At 35.2% G+C, this 18,846-nt stretch overlaps 1 protein-coding gene and 1 pseudogene across 2 annotated transcripts in view; both read left to right on the top strand.

Annotated features, from left to right (window-relative positions):
• Positions 1–18,846, top strand: part of LOC145241976 (protocadherin gamma-C4-like) — a 317,214-nt gene that overhangs the window by 240,545 nt on the left and 57,823 nt on the right. The window lies entirely within an intron of this gene.
• Positions 917–1,054, top strand: LOC145243179 (U2 spliceosomal RNA; annotated as a pseudogene).

Below are 18,846 nucleotides of genomic sequence, written 5' to 3'. Positions count from 1 at the left end.
CTTGTGTAACCAGGCTCTAATCCACTCGCCCCATCATTCGCAGCCTCCGCTTTCTTCCAATAATCCTAACCCAATATCGTATCTTCACTCTCATTCTGACCAAATCAAACGATGAACGATCAATAGGTTTACTTATTCTCAACTTGTACTGTTGCCATTTCTTTTAAAATAGACCAAACGTTGGATGTAGACTCACAAAAGAAATAAAACTTTGACACAAATTTTTAGTTATTCACACGCAAAGTCGCCGACACGTATTTACAACACGCCACAATATGTTCTCTCTTTCTTTGTTTTTAGTTGCGTGCAAGCGACTCTATAAGTCGGTCGGTCGGTCGGTCAGTCGGTAGCTCTTTTGTGCTTGGCCTTTTTGGTTAAGATCAAAGGTCTGTTGTTAATAGATGCTGTTCTTAGGTTTTAAGCTTTTCTAGGGCCTTGTGCTTAAATTTGTTTTGTCTTTTGGAGATTTTACTTTTTTTAAATTTTATATTGAAATGTTTTTTAATTGTAATTTTTTCTTTAAACGGATTAAATTAGATATGAAGATCAAAGTGTAGTATCTGTTTCGGCAGATACTGCATGCAAAGACCCCACATATAAGACCTTGGTCAATGTAGGGGCAACCCTTCATACCAATTGTCACTATCTAGCTCCCCTACTCCCCGGGGAGTTGGTCCCCATTTCCCCTTCACTCCTCACATTAAAAATCAGCCTTGTGCCTAATTTACTCGGTGGGTGAGCAAATAAATACCAACCCCACATATAAGACCATGGTCAATGTAGGGGCAATCCTTCATACCAATTGTCAATATCCAGCTTCCCTACTCCCCGGGGAGTTGGTCCCCATTTCCTCCTCACTCCTCACATTAAAAATCGGCCTTGTGCCTAATTTGCTCGGTGGAGGAAGCAAATAAATACCCTTTTCTTGGCCTTTTGGCCAAGATCAAAGTGTAGTATCTGTTCTTACTACATGCTGTACTTATGTTTGTAACTTTGTGATATAAAGTGGGGGATTACTTTTCTGTATTAATTTAATGTAAAATGATCACCCACTTTACAACCAGTCAGTCTCAAAGCCATTCAAGTCATTCTCCAGATCATTCAAGTTGTTTTTGAAGGATTCAAGTTATTTTTTAAGCATTCAAGTCATTCTTAAGTTCATTAAATTCATCCTTAAGTTCATTAAAGTCATTCTAAGTCATTTACTTTTTATTTATTTAAGTCATTTCAGCCCATTTTTCGGTCATTTTAGTTTATCTTTAAGAATTTTATGTCAATCCTACATTCACACATTCATTCATTACACGAGAGCACGCGACTAATGGCTATCGGCCTTGTTCCTGCCAGATAGTAGTCCTTTGCTTTTAGCAACAATCAGTTGTGCTGCAATATTTTTCTCTCGGCCCTACAGGCCTGGTGGCTCGCATTCACACGGGTAGGGGGATGGGAACTCGCATGCTTGTTAAACGTACCTTTCAAATCACTATGCGTTTTTCATTTTCCTTTATCTCTCTTTTCTTTGCGACCTTGATGCACACACACACACACACACACACACACACACACACACACACACACACACACACACACACACACACACACATATATATATATAATTATTTTAAAAATAGAATTATCTACTAGACGACGAAACACGTGTCAGTGGATAATTACATTTTAAAAATAATACATAAGCCGCTCCCCATTAGGGGATACCAAAATTGGTTAAAGAAAAAATTATTCCCAACTCGCATTTAGGTAAAAATGCACTTATATATATACTAGACTATCCGTGACCTGTTGGGTCAGTATGTTATATTAGCTATGGAATTCATGTATGAGCGTGACACTTGTGACGTAAAGAAAATAGTTTTTTTTACAGCGGCCGCAGTTTTCTAGCAGATCTAGACTTTCGCAATACGAAAATGTGGCTATAATGTCAGGACCTTAGCACCAATTGGTCATTATTTTTATTTTCAAATACAGACAAAAGTTAGTTTTGCATTAACATATTTTGTTCCTTAAATGATTTATATGTTTTGTAAGTAAAAATAGTTAGAATTTATTACATATAAAAACATTTGTTTTCCTTTTTTAAAATAGTAATCTCGACGAAAAACAATGTGGTTGACATTTTTAATATAAGGAACAAAATCATGTTTACGCCGTTTTGCGATTTGTTCATTTCTACCACATAGACGAAACGCTCAACATTTCTTTAGAACAAAAGCATATTATTTAGAAACCCTAACAGATCGAGCGATTTTATCGAAAACGTTTTGTTCAAATCACGTGTTACTTTTAATAGGTAAGTGAGAAAACATTAAATCTTTTATTTAACTTAAAATGTTTTGTTTTAATTAATTTATTTTATTTTCGGCAATTCTGCAGTATACGGACGGCGGCAATGGTGGTGGTGGTGGGGGGATAACTCCAATTACTTTTTGGTCAAATACCGCAGCAAATAAGTAACAAACAAGATTTTTTTCTGAACACAAAAATATTTGAAAACCAAAACATTTATTGAATATATATATATATATATATATATATATATATATATTAGAAAAAGAAATTACAACATATATATATATATATATATATATATATATATATATATATATATATCTTTTTCTAATTATATAGAAACATATTTCCGGACTGTTTACTTAAACATGGAAAAAAATATCTTTCCTAATCGTTACCTATTTTTCCGAATTATCGCTCAAAAATCGAAAATGAAACATAATTTTCCTACGAATCGAACGCCGACGACATTTTTTACAGCTTTGCTTAACAACTTATGAAGAATTTAAAATATTAAATTTGTTAAAAAAAATGGATTTAATATGTGTAAAAAATATGATCGAATAGATTCAAGTATTTGCTGTTTAAAAAACAACAAAGGAAAACACTATTTAATGTAATAGGAACGTATGCATTTACCGATCCGGATTTCCGTTTGGCGTGTGCAGATAAAATACAGGAGTATGCCAAGCTATGGTAAGGTTAATCAGCTACTGGAAAATCGGCAATAAGAATGTAAGCAGACGACATTTAAAAAAAATTGGAAGAAAAAAGATTTTAATCACGCCCTCTAGTTATAAAGGGTCGCATTAGTTCGGTGGTTATTAATATTGTAAGGGGGATAACTCTGTCCAATTGTCTAAACGTTAATGTTTATGCGTGCATACGCAACCGGATGTTGTAAACTGAAAAGTGGGTTAAATCACTCGTTACAAGGTCATTTGAGTTTTATAATTATGATGGACTCTCCGTCGATTTTCGACGTATGAGACTCCGACAATTGACCTGAAGGTCTAGAACTCAGCGTGTCGGCATTCACTTAGACGTATGTGGCACTTTAGTCCTGCTAGAGACTTGCAATGGCGACCGCAATGGTGACAGACATATAAATGCGAGAATTTAGCTCCACACTGCTCAGTATTATTTTTTGACTTGACTCTCGCTTCTTTTAGTTTTTCGATGCAAAACGCCGAGAACTCCTTGATTTTTCTGTCACACATTTCTATCCACTTCCTTCTGTCTTTTGCAGTTATCTCAATGTTGTTATATTCAATATTTAGAACCTGCAAATGAGACTTTATTTTGTCTTTGTAACGCAACCATGGTCGTCCCACGTTTCGCCGGCCTCTGTCTAATTGGCCATACAGGAGTTGCTTCGGTATCCTATCATCATCCATTCGCATCACATGACCCGCCCATCGAAGCTGCGATTGGATTAAGAAGCTTTCGATGTTGCTGATTTTACAAAGTGTGAATAATTTCGCATTTGATATTTTGTCTTTCAAAGTAAAACCGCAAATGGCACGTAGACATCTCTTATGGAAGACGTCAAGTTGCGAAATTTGTTTTCGGTACGGGGTCCACGTCTCCGAGGCATACAAAAGTGTGGACAGTACCACAGCCTTATATACATGAATTTTTGTCTTCAGGCTTAAACCCTAAACATTCCATAATCTTGTGTGCAGCTTGCCAAAGGCGCTGCTTGCTCGGGAGATACGGTTGATAACTTCATGGTCAAGAGATGCACTTGAATCAACCACACTTCCCAAGTATGTAAACTTGTTAACATACATTATTTATATATATATATATATATATATATATATATATATATATATATATATTATATATATATATATATATATATATATATATATGAATTCATTCAAAAAGTATCGCAAAACATAAACAAATAACATCCACACACACACACACACACACACACACACACACACACACACACACATATATATATATATATATATATATATATATATATATATATATATATATATATATATAATTTATTTATTTTTTAATACCTATAGACACTAGTGTTTCATCCTTTTGGAAATCATCATTGCAGAGAGTCACGATTACCGCTGGTAAGAATATCCGAAAGCAGCTACAAAGCCATCTCTGACTCCATTGACAAGGAACAAACCACTTGGCCAACGGGAATCACGGCGAGAATATCGTTGTAATTAACATTTATATAAAGCGTAAATTTAATTCAAAAAGGCCGAGAGCGATCTTGTATTTTAATATCATGATCTGCGCACGTGGGCTTAAGTGATTGACTTATTTCATTTTAAGGTAAAGTACTCAACAATAAGAACTCAGTTCTTAAAGAAGCCAACATAATATATATATATATATATATATATATATATATATATATATATATATATAGAGAGAGAGAGAGAGAGAGAGAGAAAGATAATTAAAATAACATTAGGACCTTATTACATTATCATGTCAATAAGGATGAAAGTGGTTACAATAACTGAAAGGGAAATGAGGGGGGGGAGGAAACTTCTTTAGGTCATGGCATTTCCAAGCTGAATGCTTCTCATCAGAAGAGGGGAAAATCAGCATTATATAAGGGTATGGGCAAAAAAGACAACACCGATTTTATATACATTTAAGATTAGAAATGGGAAAGTTCAGGGGGAGAAATAACGGAAAGAAAGGGAGTGAGATAATTAGGAATAATTTCAAATGAGAAAGAAGAAAGTATTGAGTAGGATACACACATATATATGTATATATATAATCAGAATAATATATATATATATATATATATATATATATACATACACACACACACACACATATATATATATAGTAATTTATAAAATATATATGGCGATCAAGATACACTGAATACTTACCATATATATTTTATAAATTACTAACTAGCTCTACCTACGTATTGAGCACTTTTGAAGTAAATACTTAAAGTTTACGCATAAATCTATACTTTCGTATATTAATTTATGTGAGTAAATTAAGTAGTTATATATATATATATATATATATATATATATATATATATATATATATATATATATATATATATATATATGCACCTGGTCAGATAGCAGTCTTCTGTTCTTAGTCACAATCAGCTGTTGTGTTGCATCAATTATATCTAGGACACACAGGTCGGTCGGCTCGCTTTCGAAAGGCTGTTAGAAGAGACTCGTGTGCTTGTCAATCGTACCTTCCAAATTGCTATACATCTTTTTTTTTCTCTTTTCTAATAGTCAGCCAAAATGTGTCCGCTGCAGCTGGTCGTTTCACTTTGATTAAAGGAAAAAATCGGCTACACGTCCTTTGCTCTTTTTTCTCCTTCTCTTCTTTTTCTTTCGATCTTAATGCATATATATGCATTTCATTCCGTGACGTCACACTCACACCACAGTTTGAATGCTGATTCGATATTAACTTGGCACATGAGTCGTTAATATACATGTCCTGGCTTGGTCAGTTAATGACAGGGTCAGCGACTATGTTACAAAGTGACATTTTGTTTCTTATCGACCTTTTTACTAAAGAATCTTCACTTATCAAGGCTAAAAACCACTCGAAGATAAGGTTTAATGAGATGGATGGATTGTCAGTTGAATGATGAAGAGTATTATGAGAGGATTGAAAAAGATGCAATTTTGAATTCTAAAGGAATGATATTTGTTGATATTAGATTTGAAGATGACTAAGTTGTAGTCTATGGAGAAGCAGTCCATAGTATCGTCTTACACGACAAGCAGCAAAATTTCACCCCTTTACTACTGAAGTCCCTAGATACCGGAAAGTCTTCTTCTCTAATAATTTCTTTTCTCTGACTGATAGACTTTCGAATTCCCTTCTCGTTTCCTGCTTTCTTGACTGTACTAATCTGCACAAGTTTAAATGTAATGTGAACAATCATCTCGTTGCCCAACTCTATACAGCCCCCTGTTAAACACGATCTCAAATAGTAGCTTTTTACTTTCAAGTGGAAAATGAGTTTAAAAAATTAAAAAAAGGAAGAATTTCTTGGAAAAAAATACCCTGTTCATGGGTATTCCGTTTGATGATTTTTTAAATTTTTTATATGGAACTCACCACTTACCAAGGCACGAAGGCCACTCGAGGATTAGAGTTAGTGAGTGTACAGTAGTCATTGAGACAATAGTGAGCCAACTTGTTTGCATTGAACTTAAAGACGATTATATTGTAGTCAGCTGGAAAGCAAGCCAGCAGAACAAAGTTCCACAAACGGGCAGTTCTAGGAAAGAAGCTTTGTTCATGGAATTTGCGTTTAGATTTGGGCTCAGATAGTCATCTATTCTTCTGTATCACTTATTATCGTTATAAAAAATCTTCTTTAAAAAAAATATAGTTGCACCGTCTTTAGGGAATTAAAAAAAAAACAAAAAAAAACAATCATCCTAATTACAAAATGCAAATATTTTGACTTCCTGTCGTTGAATGCTCTCTGACTGTTTACTGTTTATACCTGCTGATTTGCCATTTACAGATACTTAATGTTCGTCAATTCCTGTGTTAATTTCTGGTAGCCTGAAGGAAGAAAACTACGAAGTCAAAGGTTACTTTGTGACTAGATTCAAATCTCCTGACTGGCAATAATTGTCAATTCCTATACTGCTGACTGTGTAAGTATGAAACATGAGTGTCTATAAGCGAGAGAGAGAGAGAGAGAGAGAGAGAGAGAGAGAGAAGGAGAGAATTTATTAATCATTATTCAAAACTATAAAAAATATACTATTAGTTGAGGTTAGAAGCGTCGATTAAAGCTTATAATGAATACATATGTAATATATACGTTTGAAAGTCAAATCATAACGCAATGTTGTGTGGATAATCAATATTTATTGTTTAAAATTAATATATTTCGAAGTAATACTTCATCTTTAGAATTTTTGTACATTCCCTTTTTTTTTTTCTTCTTTCTTGTCATGGTAATAGAAACCTATATAATACATACGTATTCATTTTAATCTACAATTAATGATATTGCCTATCAAAGCAGTAAGAATATTTTAAAATGTTTTTTTTTTTTACACAGGCATCACCACATTATCAAGGCCAAGAGGCCACTCGAGGATAAGGGTTAAAGAGTGTACAGTAGAAATTGGAAAATATAGTAATCATTAGTAATGAAAATTCGGTAAATTTGTTAACTTATATGGAACGGCTCATCAAGAACTTGTTTACGTTAGACTTGAAGACAACCATATTGTAGTCAGCTGGAAAGCAGGAAAACGGAAGACAATTCCACAGGCGTGCAGTTCTAAGAAAGAAGCTTTTTTTCATGGAATCTACGTTTAGGTTTAGGCACAGATAAAGACTGGGTGGAATTATTGATAGTGTTTTCAGCTAGACGAGTGTTTCTTGTGAAAGTTTGGCGAGGGGGGACCATAGACTGAAGCTCAGTCGAACACTTTCCATGAAAATAACGATAAAGCAGAGACAAGCTCGCAACATCTCTTCTGTGACATAGAGGTTGCAGGGAAGAGAAAAGGACATCTTCTATGAGGCTACGAAGGCTATTTTGAACTCTATCAAGGCAGGACAAGTTCTTTCTAGCTGCTCCTGCCCAGATGTGGCAACAGTATTCCATCCTTGGACGTACCTGGCTCTTATATAGATAGAGAATTGCATCAGCAGTGAGATGTCTACTGGATTCATAGAAAGATGCCAACATGTTTCCAGCGGCCCTGGCAACAGATTTGATGTACGTGTTCCATTTAAGATCAGGAGTAATTGTCAAGCCCAGAAGCTTGTCAAAACTTGAGGCCTCCTGAAGACGAGAGCCATTCATTTCAATTGATGTCAGATGTGGATCAGAATGTTGATTATGTGAAGAGAGAAGCTTGGTTTTAAATGTAGTACAAAACAATTTTATCAATGTAATGTTAATAAAAAACTTTCATGTGCAAACGATTTCACTTTTTTCTCCCTATTAACCCCCCCACACACACACACCCACCATGAGAGCAAAGGTTTGACACAAAGTTTTTAATGTTGGGAAAAATCCAGCTCCCTCCCAAAAGAGACACAAATAAAATTCACCCCATCCTGAAGAACCCATCTTCACTGACCGAGGACAGAAAATATAAAATGCAACACCATAAATGGTACTACACTCTTATACCAATTTCTCTTTTCAGTAATTTTATGGCTGACATTTCCACTGCTACGATAAATCAGCTGTTTTTTTTTTTTTTTTTTTTTTTTTACACAGTGATCACCACTTATCAAGGCCCGGAAGCCACTCAGGGATAAGGGTTATTGCAAGTACATTACGTTAGTGAGGAGATTTGATGAAGTGTTTAATTAGGGGGGCGGTTCATTAGGAATTTGTTAACATTAGACTTGAAGACATCCAAGTTGTAGTCCGGAGGGAAGCAGGCAGATGGAACAGAGTTCCACAGGCGTGCAGTTCTAAGAAAGAAGCTTTGTTCATGAAATCCGCATTTTGATTTAGGCACAGATATAGAGTGGGGGAAATTTTTCACAGTGGATTCAGCTAGACGGGTGTTTTTTGTGAAAGATTGGCGAGGGGGGACCAGGGATTGGAGTTCAGACGAGTACCTGCCATGAAAATAACGATAAAACAAGGATAGGCTCGCGTCGTCTCTTCTGTGGGAGAGGGGTTGCAGGGTAGAGAAAAGGGTATCCCCCACTAAACCACGAAGTCTATTTTGTACTCTGTCAAGGCATGATAGGCTGTTTTTGGCAGCTCCTGCCCAGATATGGCAACAGAATTTCATCCTTGGCCGTACTTGGCTTTTATATAGATAGAGAATTGCATCAGTAGTGAGATATCTTCTGGAGCGGTAGAAGGATCCCACCATCTTTCCAGCGACCTTGGCAACAGACTTGATGTACGTGTTCCATTTCAGATCAGGAGTAAAGGTCAAACCCAGAAGCTTGTCAAAACACGGGGCCTCACCCAGACGAGAGCCATCCATCACAATTGATGCCAGCTGGGGATCAGAGCGTTGATGATGTAAGGATAGGAGTTTGGTTTTGGATGCATTAAAGGTAACTAGCCAGATCTTCCCCCACTGAACCACGCGCTCGAGATCAGAGGAGAGAGAATCAGATAGAACTTCGTCATTTACAGCCTTTGATGTGTTGCCATAGATGGTCGTGTCATCAGCATAGATGTCAACGAATGATTTAAGTATGTGTTTAGGGAGGTCATTGATGTAGATCAGGAAGAGAGTTGGGCCCAGGATTGACCCCTGAGGGACTCCAGCATTTATATTGAAGGCCTCCGATTTTTGTCCATCTACCACTACTCTTATGAGCCTATCGGAGAGAAATGATTTAATGATTGAGAAAACATTTCCCGTTATACCGTAGCTGGAAATCTTGTGAAGTAGACCCTTATGCCATACTTTGTCAAAGGCCTTTGATATGTCAAGAGCAATTGCCCTAGAAAGGAAGCCTTTGTCAAGAGATTCACTAATCCTGTGGGATATAACCGTCAGCACATCTGCAGTAGATCTTGCAGAGCGGAAACCATATTGTGTGTCACTAAGAAGGTTATTCCTGCTGAGGTGGTTGACTATTTCTCTATTTAATATTGATTCCAGCAACTTACTCATAACACAGAGAAGACTTATTGGTCTGTACTGAGAGGGAGATGACTTATCACCTGAATTCTTAAATACAGGGCAAACTGATGAGGTCTTCCAGAGGGTCGGAAAGCACTTCTCCGTAAGGCAGTGCTTAAATAGTTTCGTAAGTATGGGAGCAAGTTCTGGTTGAAGCTTTTTTAACACTATAATTGGGATGCCATCAGGGCCAGTTGCTTTACTGGAATCTAGGTTTTTTATTAGCTTGGCGACCTCATGCACGGATATTTGTATGTTACCTAGCTTGTTCTGTGTTATAGGAGGAAATATGGGGAGTTGATTGCCTTCGTCGCATAGGGTAGAATTAGCTGCAAAGTTCTTTGCAAATAGTTTGGCCTTGTCTGACGCTGACGAGATAACCTCTGGTCCATTGATAATGGTTGGGATAGAACGCACACTTCTGTTCAGGATCCTATTTGTTATTTGCCAAAACTGGTGGGAACCAAGCCGCTGATCAGCTACCTTGGATTTAACAGACTGGGCATATAGCTCTCTTGCATTTTTTATTACTCTTTTACAGTGGTTGCTGGCAGTCCTGAAAGCAGCTTTAGTCTCAGTGCATCTATTACGTTGGTAGCTATGGAAAAGGTGATTTCTGTGCGCGATAGCAGCAGCACATTCTGGGGAGAACCATGGCTGGCTGTTAGGTTTTTGTTGGAATTTTTTAGATGGTATGAATTGGTCTATGCCTACAATTAACCATTCGGTCAGATCTGATACTATAGAGGACACTTCCTTTTTAAACATGGAGTGCAGAGGTAAATCAGATATGAATGTACGGAAGCTATCCCAGTCAGCCATAGAGTATCGGTATACAGTACGGTGGAGGGGTACGTCTGATGGCTTCTTACATTTCGTTTTTATCTTAACTGATACGACGGAGTGGTCGGAGGATCCTAGAGGAGAATGAACGGTACATGAACATAGCTCAGGGGAAGTTGAGAGAAAAAGGTCTAAGAGGCTTGCATATTGATTGGGTGTATCGGGCACACGGGTGGGTTCGCGAACAATCTGAGTGAGGTCATAAGCAATGGCAAAATCATGACAAAACCTCCCCTCATCATCTGTCTTATTTGAATGGGTCAGCCATTCCACGTTATGGACGTTGAAGTCACCACAGATGTGGATGTTAGCCGAGGGATGTGAAGCCAGTATGAGGTCTATTTTCTCAGATATGCTCTTAAAGATAGTAACTCCGCTGTTGTGGGGCCTATAGAGGGCAAATATAAATGCAGTGGTGTTAGCAAGTGCAACCCTGAAGCACATATAGGGTAAATTAGGATCTTCTCTAGAGATATCCCTGCCACATGGGAAGCCATCCTTAATGTAGGCACATATTCCATGCCCATGGCGATCTTGGGAGTCAGTAGTGTGATTGCAAGAATTAGGAATGTATGGTGTCGAGTCCAGGAACCATTTTGTCATTAGTAAGCAGCAGAGCGTTACCACTGTTAACCAAGGCAAGAGTTTATCAGTCATGTGTACACAGTGTGAGGATGTATGAAGATGAAATCTGATCAATGAGGGTTGAGGATATGCGTTGCATGGAGAGAAACAATATGAGAATAATACAATGGAGATGTAATGTTAAACTTAAAACCAGGTTTAGTTCTTGTGATTCCAGAAGAAGATGAATTTTGGACAATATAGGGATATGTGTGTAGAATGTAGATATTTGAATGATGAAACTATTGAAATTGTTGAGAAGTTTTGTTACCTTTGTGATACCATTGGAGCACATGGTGGAGCAGGTACCAGTGTGATTGCAAAAGTGAAGAATAGATGATGTTGAAGGAACTTCTGCCATAACTAACCAGCATAGAGTTACCACTGCTGACAAGGCAAGAATCTTTCAGACATGTGTACACTGTATGATGACGTATGCAAGTAAAACTTGGCCAATGAGGATTGAGGATATGCGTTGCATGGAGAGAAATCATTAAAGACAGGTTTAAATTTCATAAGCTCAGAGGAAGATTAAATGTGGACGATATAGTGTAGAATAGTATACTTTGATGGCCATGTTGAAAGAATGGATGAGAATTTATTTTGATTAGGAAATGTAGACCAGTTGAAATAGCAGGTACAGTTCATAGGGGAATGCCAAGGAAAACTTGGGTGGAAGTGATAAAAATGAACATGAGGGTAATATGGATAAATAAGTACCTGGCCAGAGATAGGTTATTTTGGAAGTCAATCTCTTAAAACCATCTAATGTATGGCAGTATATAAAATGGACGTTAAACTGATGGCTTAGTTCGTATGACCTCAGAGGAAGATTAAATCTTGACAATGTAGGTAGATGTGCGCAGAACAGTTGACTTTGATGATATGGTCCCATTTTTTGAGGACAGTTGGGAGTATGGTTTCATAGGCATGTTAGTTCACAGGGCAAGGCCAAGGCCAAGTGATAAAAATGGGCTTGAGAGAGAGAGAGAGAGAGAGAGAGAGAGAGAGAGAGAGAGAGAGAGGGGGGGGATAAACCAAGACCTGGCAGAAATAGGTTAGTTTGGAAAGCGTGTAAAACGGACGTTTAACCGATGATGATGATGATGATGATGATGATGATGATGATGATGATGATGATATCTGTAGATTTTGGCTTATAATAATCATATGATCGCTTAAAAATCGAGAATTGAAAGTATTTATCTTCTTCTCGTGACGGAGTGATGTGACACAAGTGTCGGAAAATTGTATTGAAGAGCCAGCGATGCAGAGGAAGAGCACTCTGGCCTGTAAAACAATGCTTGGACAGCTCCGATAGGAGCGCCTAAGACGATTAATAATAAATTAACCCCTTATCAAAGGGAGAAGGCAAAGCCTAGGAGGATGGACCGCCTAGAAGTGCACAGAACGCAAGACATACTGCAGTTAACAGGAAAACGGTCAATTCAAAAAGGACCTAAACCCTGTTGGCTTGGGTGTTGAGGGGAAAAAAGAGTCTTTGGAAGAATCGAGAATTGAACCATCCTATTCGTTTATGTAACCAGTTAGCCAACACTTTGGATACTGAAAAACAAAATTGATATTATTTTGATTTTTCATGTTTTATGATAAAAAAAAATCAATGCCATGAAAAATTAAATAAACGGTGAAAAAATAAAGCGATGAGGAAAGAATGTTGCTTAGCGATAGAAGCGGAGGAGGGGGGGGGACATTGTTTTTATTTGAATTTTTTTTATATTATTTTTCTTTCTTTTGTTCTTTTTTCTCTGACGAAAAGCTTTCTAAACTCTTTTGTAATAATAAAAATAAATAAAAATGGACACTTCCTCATCGAAATTGCAAAATATTAACATGAGCTCGAAAACAATTTTATAACGTTTATATGGGAAATAAAACGAAAACATTTTTTTATAATAAATAAATGTTAAAAAAAATAAAAGACTCAGAAAATTTGTATAGAAAATTTTTCATTTTTTAAACAATTTTTCGTTTTTATTTTTATTTTTTTTATTATATTTTATTTCATTTTTGCTCGAGAAAAGAATTGCCAACGCGTCAAATTGAATTCAATCGAGCGGGCCCTAATGTTGACGGTTTACCCGAAAAATGTCTACAAACGTTTTAAAGTGTCGACAATTTTCAATATTATTAATCCATTTTGTTTACCATTTTTTTTTCTTCTTTTTTTTTATTTTATTTTGAATTTTTTTACGCTTTTCTGTTTCTTGGGAATGATTGAAGAGAGGAAAACGACAAGGTAAAGACTTGAATGAGTGACATGCCTTCTTGGTCTGAATGATGGAATTGCCTGCCGTATTTGCGTAAGGAGGGGGAAGTTGAAAGTGGATTATTATTTTTTTAGCCCCTCTCTCTCTCTCTCTTTCTCTCTCTCTCTCTCTCTCTCTCTCTCTCTCTCTCTCTCTCTCTCTCTCTCTCTATCAATTTTGGTTTCAATCATGTCTCCAAAAATTTTTTCTTTTTTTGGTTATCAGCTTTACATTGCCCTCTCTTTTTTCTCTTTTTTCTCTTTTTTCCTCTTTTTTCTCTTTTTTTCTCTTTTTTCTCTTTTTCCTCTTTTTTCCTCTTTTTTCTCTTTTTTTCTCTTTTTTTCCCTTTTTTCTCTTTTTTCTCTTTTTTCCTCTTTTTTCTCTTTTTTTCTCTTTTTTCTCTTTCTCTCTTTTTTTCTCTTTTTTCTCTTTTTTTCTCTTTTTCTCTTTTTTCCTCTTTTTTCTCTTTTTTCTCTTTTTTTCTCTTTTTCTCTTTTTTCTCTTTTTTTTCATTTTTTAGATTTTCTCCGTTTCAATGGATTATTTCTTTCTTATCTGATTGAAACCTCTTCTCTTTTCTTCTCTTTCTCTCTCTCTCTTTCGCTCTCTCTCTCTCTCTCTCTCTCTCTCTCCCTATACATACATATATATGTGTATGTGTGTGTGCGTGTATGTATATATATATATATATGTTTTTATTTTTATTACTGTTTTATCTGTTTGGTTTCATATATTTCGGATGTTGGACCATGTTTACGATCCAACAGCCTCGTCAGACCTTACAAAAATGGTTGTTAGTATTTGGAAGAAATGTTTTAGAGGAAATACAAGAAAAAAATGGGGGGGGGGTAAGAGATAATAAAGAAGAGGTAGACGGGTATCGACAATATTTAAGTTTTGAAGGTTAAAATGCATTAGATTGTAGTGTGTGTGCGGAGGTAGCAGATTCAGGTAGGCGTGGAAGGAGATATATGGATATAGGGAGGGGGAGGTGGAGAGAGGATGGTAAAGAAAAAAGGAGGGTTAAGGAGAGGAGGGGGAATTTCAATTTTTAGGTTTTAAAATTTTGACTGCTTTTCGGTTGTTTAGCCAGATATATGAAATAGATGAGAGAGAGTAAGAGAGAGAAAGAGAGAGAGAGTGAGAGAGAAAGAGAGGAAAAGAGAAAGAGAAAGGGTTTTTGTAAGTGTCATATGTGTTTGACAAGTAACAGGCTTCATTTAGAATGCCATAAGTCGACTTGTTCATTTCAGTTGACGATGAGTTGTTTTTAGGCAGTTAAGTCCTAATATATGCGCCAACGCACGCGCAAATGCGCATACATACAGACATATACATATGTACATTTCTACATATCCACATACATACACATACGCATATACACATATATATAAACAATGCATATGCAGAAATACATGCATCTATACGCAGACATACACACACATGCACACAACTCCTATACACATATACATATTCATATACACACATATATATACATATATATACACACACATACGTACATATATACATATACGTGGAGATATAGATCTCTAGTAAGAAGTAGATGTACACATACATACATACATACATACATACATACATACACACACATGTACCCATATACACGTATATACAATTATATAAATATACATATTCGTAAAAATATAAATATACACACATATATAGACATATATACACAAACATGTGTATATTTATACTAAGTAAATAAAGTAAAGTTAGTATAAATAAATAAATAATAAATAAATAACCGAGTGTAGTTAATAATACGAGGTTAGGTAGACGCATTGATATTTTAAGAATATATGTTGTTGGTTTAATATTTAGGGGTCTGTATTGATTTGCTTTGCTTATTGGATAGGGATTAAGTTATAGTGTCTAGAAGAAAAAAATAAAAAAAGGGTGTATAAATGTTTAAAGGTTAAAGATTATGAGAGTGGTGGTAAAGATATAATGAGTCAGGGGCTCTTGTAGTTCCATTAAGTTCATATATATATGGAGTGGGCTCCTAACATGGTGCTTTGGGCAGTGGTTATGCTTAACACTATTTTCAGTGTCAAATGTATTGTGGATATAGGCATACATATACACACAAACACATACATGCATATAAACTCAGATACAGCTATACCCGTATACATACGTTCACCCATGCATACACACACACATATATATATATATATATATATATATATATATATATAGACACTAACACCCAGATGCACGCATACACATATATGTGCACATAGATATAGATATACAAATATATAGCCATGCATATACACACGATCCATGAGTACATACATCCATACACGCTCATATAGAAACATATACATAAACACTTATAAGGATATATACATAGACCAAATCATGCCCGCACATACACATACATATACATACGGATCTCTAGTAAGATGTAGATGTACATACACATACATACATACATAAATACATACATACATACACATGCACCCATATATACGTATATACAATTATATTAATATACATATTAATAAAAATATAAATATACACACATATATAGACACACACACACACACACACACACACATATATATATATATATATATATATATATATATATATATATATATATATATATGCATATAGACATGTGTATATTTATACTAAGTAAGTAAAATACAGTTAGGATAAATACATAAATAATAAATAAATAAACGGGTGTAGTTAATAATGCGAGGTTAGGTAGACGCATTGTAAGATATGTTCAAAATACATGCTGTTGGTTTAATATTTAGAGGTATGTATTGATTTGCTTTGCTTATTGGATAGGAATTAAGTTATAGTGTCTAGAAAAAGGTAAAGTCTGACGAGGCTGTTGGATCGTAAACATGGTCCAAAATCGGAAACATATGTAACCAAACAGATAAAACGGTAATAAAAAATAAAACACATATTTGCTCTGCAATAGTATTGAGCACTCTCTTCAGGTTTTTACTAATTACTAGTTTTACTATATATATATATATATATATATATATTAAATGGAATTAAAGAATATGTATAAATTCTTTATATAGACCCTTATTACGATCTCCTCCTCTGACGAGAAGCATTAGGTTTCGAAATGCCTAGGTATAAAGAGCATTCATAACCCCTCTTTCTATTGATACTTTCTCCTTATTGGACTGACAAATAAATTCATGCTCGTATATATTTGCTTTACTTTGTAAATTTCATTATATAAATAAATACGCCTCCGTCCAGTCTCCAAAGATAACGGATAGCTTCTGTATTTATGAGGCAATGGTTGCGCAATTTACAACCACACCTCTCCTGAATCGACACTGCTTGAGTCCGTAATTATGTCGTATATATATGTATATATCTATATGTGTGTGTGCGCATGTGCGTATATATATATCCAAAAGATAAATATCAAAATAGAATGAAAGCACCACTTCCTTATTTCAGAAGAGCTGGTCCCCCCCTCCTCACACATACACATTAGTAACGACCTTGTATCCCAGTCACCTTCTCAGGGAAGCAAATAATCTCATAATACTATAAAACAGTACACACATTCTCAAACCAATAAAAGAAAACACACACACACACACACACACACACACGCACACACACACCCTACCTAAGGAGAAAAAACACAAGCAGAAAGAGAGAGTGAGAGAGAGAGAAACACCACACGAGAGTGACTACAGCCGAGGTCAGCGTCCCCCCCCCCGACAAGCCCAATAAAAGAGTAATAAAAATTGAACATGCCAATGAATAATAGACACTTTCACGCCTCCACCCCTTGGAAACACTTCAAATTAACTACGAAAATGCCATTTTTACATCTCCAACACATTTGAAAATAATTTCTGACGAGGACGCTTCACAGAACGTCTGAAACGCGTAAAAACGATTTCAATGATTTAAAAACATTATTACAATGATCCAAACATAATTCTCAATGAAAAACCAAGACACGGAATAATAAAATAATGTTAAAAAATACACATTGTTGGTGACTATCCCCTTATTTAAATATATATATATATATATATATATATATATATATATATATATGTGTGTGTGTGTGTGTGTGTGTGTGTGTGTGATCATGTCATATGCTACTGGTATCATGTAACCCAGTACTACCTGCCTCATGGTCGGGTCACCGGCGAGTAAACTACTTGTGTTTGAATGATTAAGTACATATATACATGTGCGTTTTGATTGGGAACGACAAAAAAAAAAAAAAATTAACCAATATGTGTGTGAGTATGTGTGTGAGTGTATAGGTGGGTATGTATATATGTATGCTCCTACATATATTTCTCTGTATATGCGTGTGTATATGTGTATATACCTGCGTGCGTCTGCGTGTGTATATGTATATGTACATGTATGTATGTTTATGTGTGTGTGATTGTGTGTGATTATGTGCTATACATCAAAAAAGAAAGTCATAAAAAACATAAAAACCTTCACCAAATGGACCAAAAGCCCCCTCTTTGAAGTTAACTCTGACTGAACACTACTAACCCTTACTGTTGAGGACAGAATGTCTGAGACCACATCACTCTGAAAAACACATTTAGTATCAACAGATGTAAAAATAACATTTCAAACTCTCATTTAAAAAAAAAAAACCTTTTACGAAAATATCTGAAGATAGCGAAACAAAGCTTGAAACGCGTTATAAAAATATTTTAAAATAAAAATATGATAAAAGGCTGGAAAATCCACAATTCTTGGTGGCTACACTCTTTTAAATATACATTTTTTTCTCTCGTTGGAACTACACAACCATCACTTTAAATATATATATATATATATATATATATATATATATATATATATATATATATATATATATATATATATATGATGAAAATAATGGAAATAGTATTCCGACAAAATAGAGAAATAAAAAGGAACAAACCGTATTATGTGTTCATCAACGTTTCGTCTTTATTTTATCCAGAGGAAATTTCGAAAAAAAGACGAAACATTGATGAACACACAATACGGTTTGTTCCTTTATATATATATATATATATATATATATATATATATATATATATATATATATATATATATATATATATTAGATGTAAATCATAAAAGCTTTAATCCCCATCTGGCATCAATTGAAATGGAATGCT

The sequence above is a fragment of the Euprymna scolopes genome, chromosome 21, assembly GCF_053919585.1.
Source record: "Euprymna scolopes isolate OS-2025 chromosome 21, ASM5391958v1, whole genome shotgun sequence".
Classification (NCBI taxonomy): Eukaryota; Metazoa; Mollusca; class Cephalopoda; order Sepiida; family Sepiolidae; genus Euprymna; species Euprymna scolopes.
Note: the sequence above shows the minus strand (reverse complement) of the source record. Positions and strands in the feature narration are given on the sequence as shown.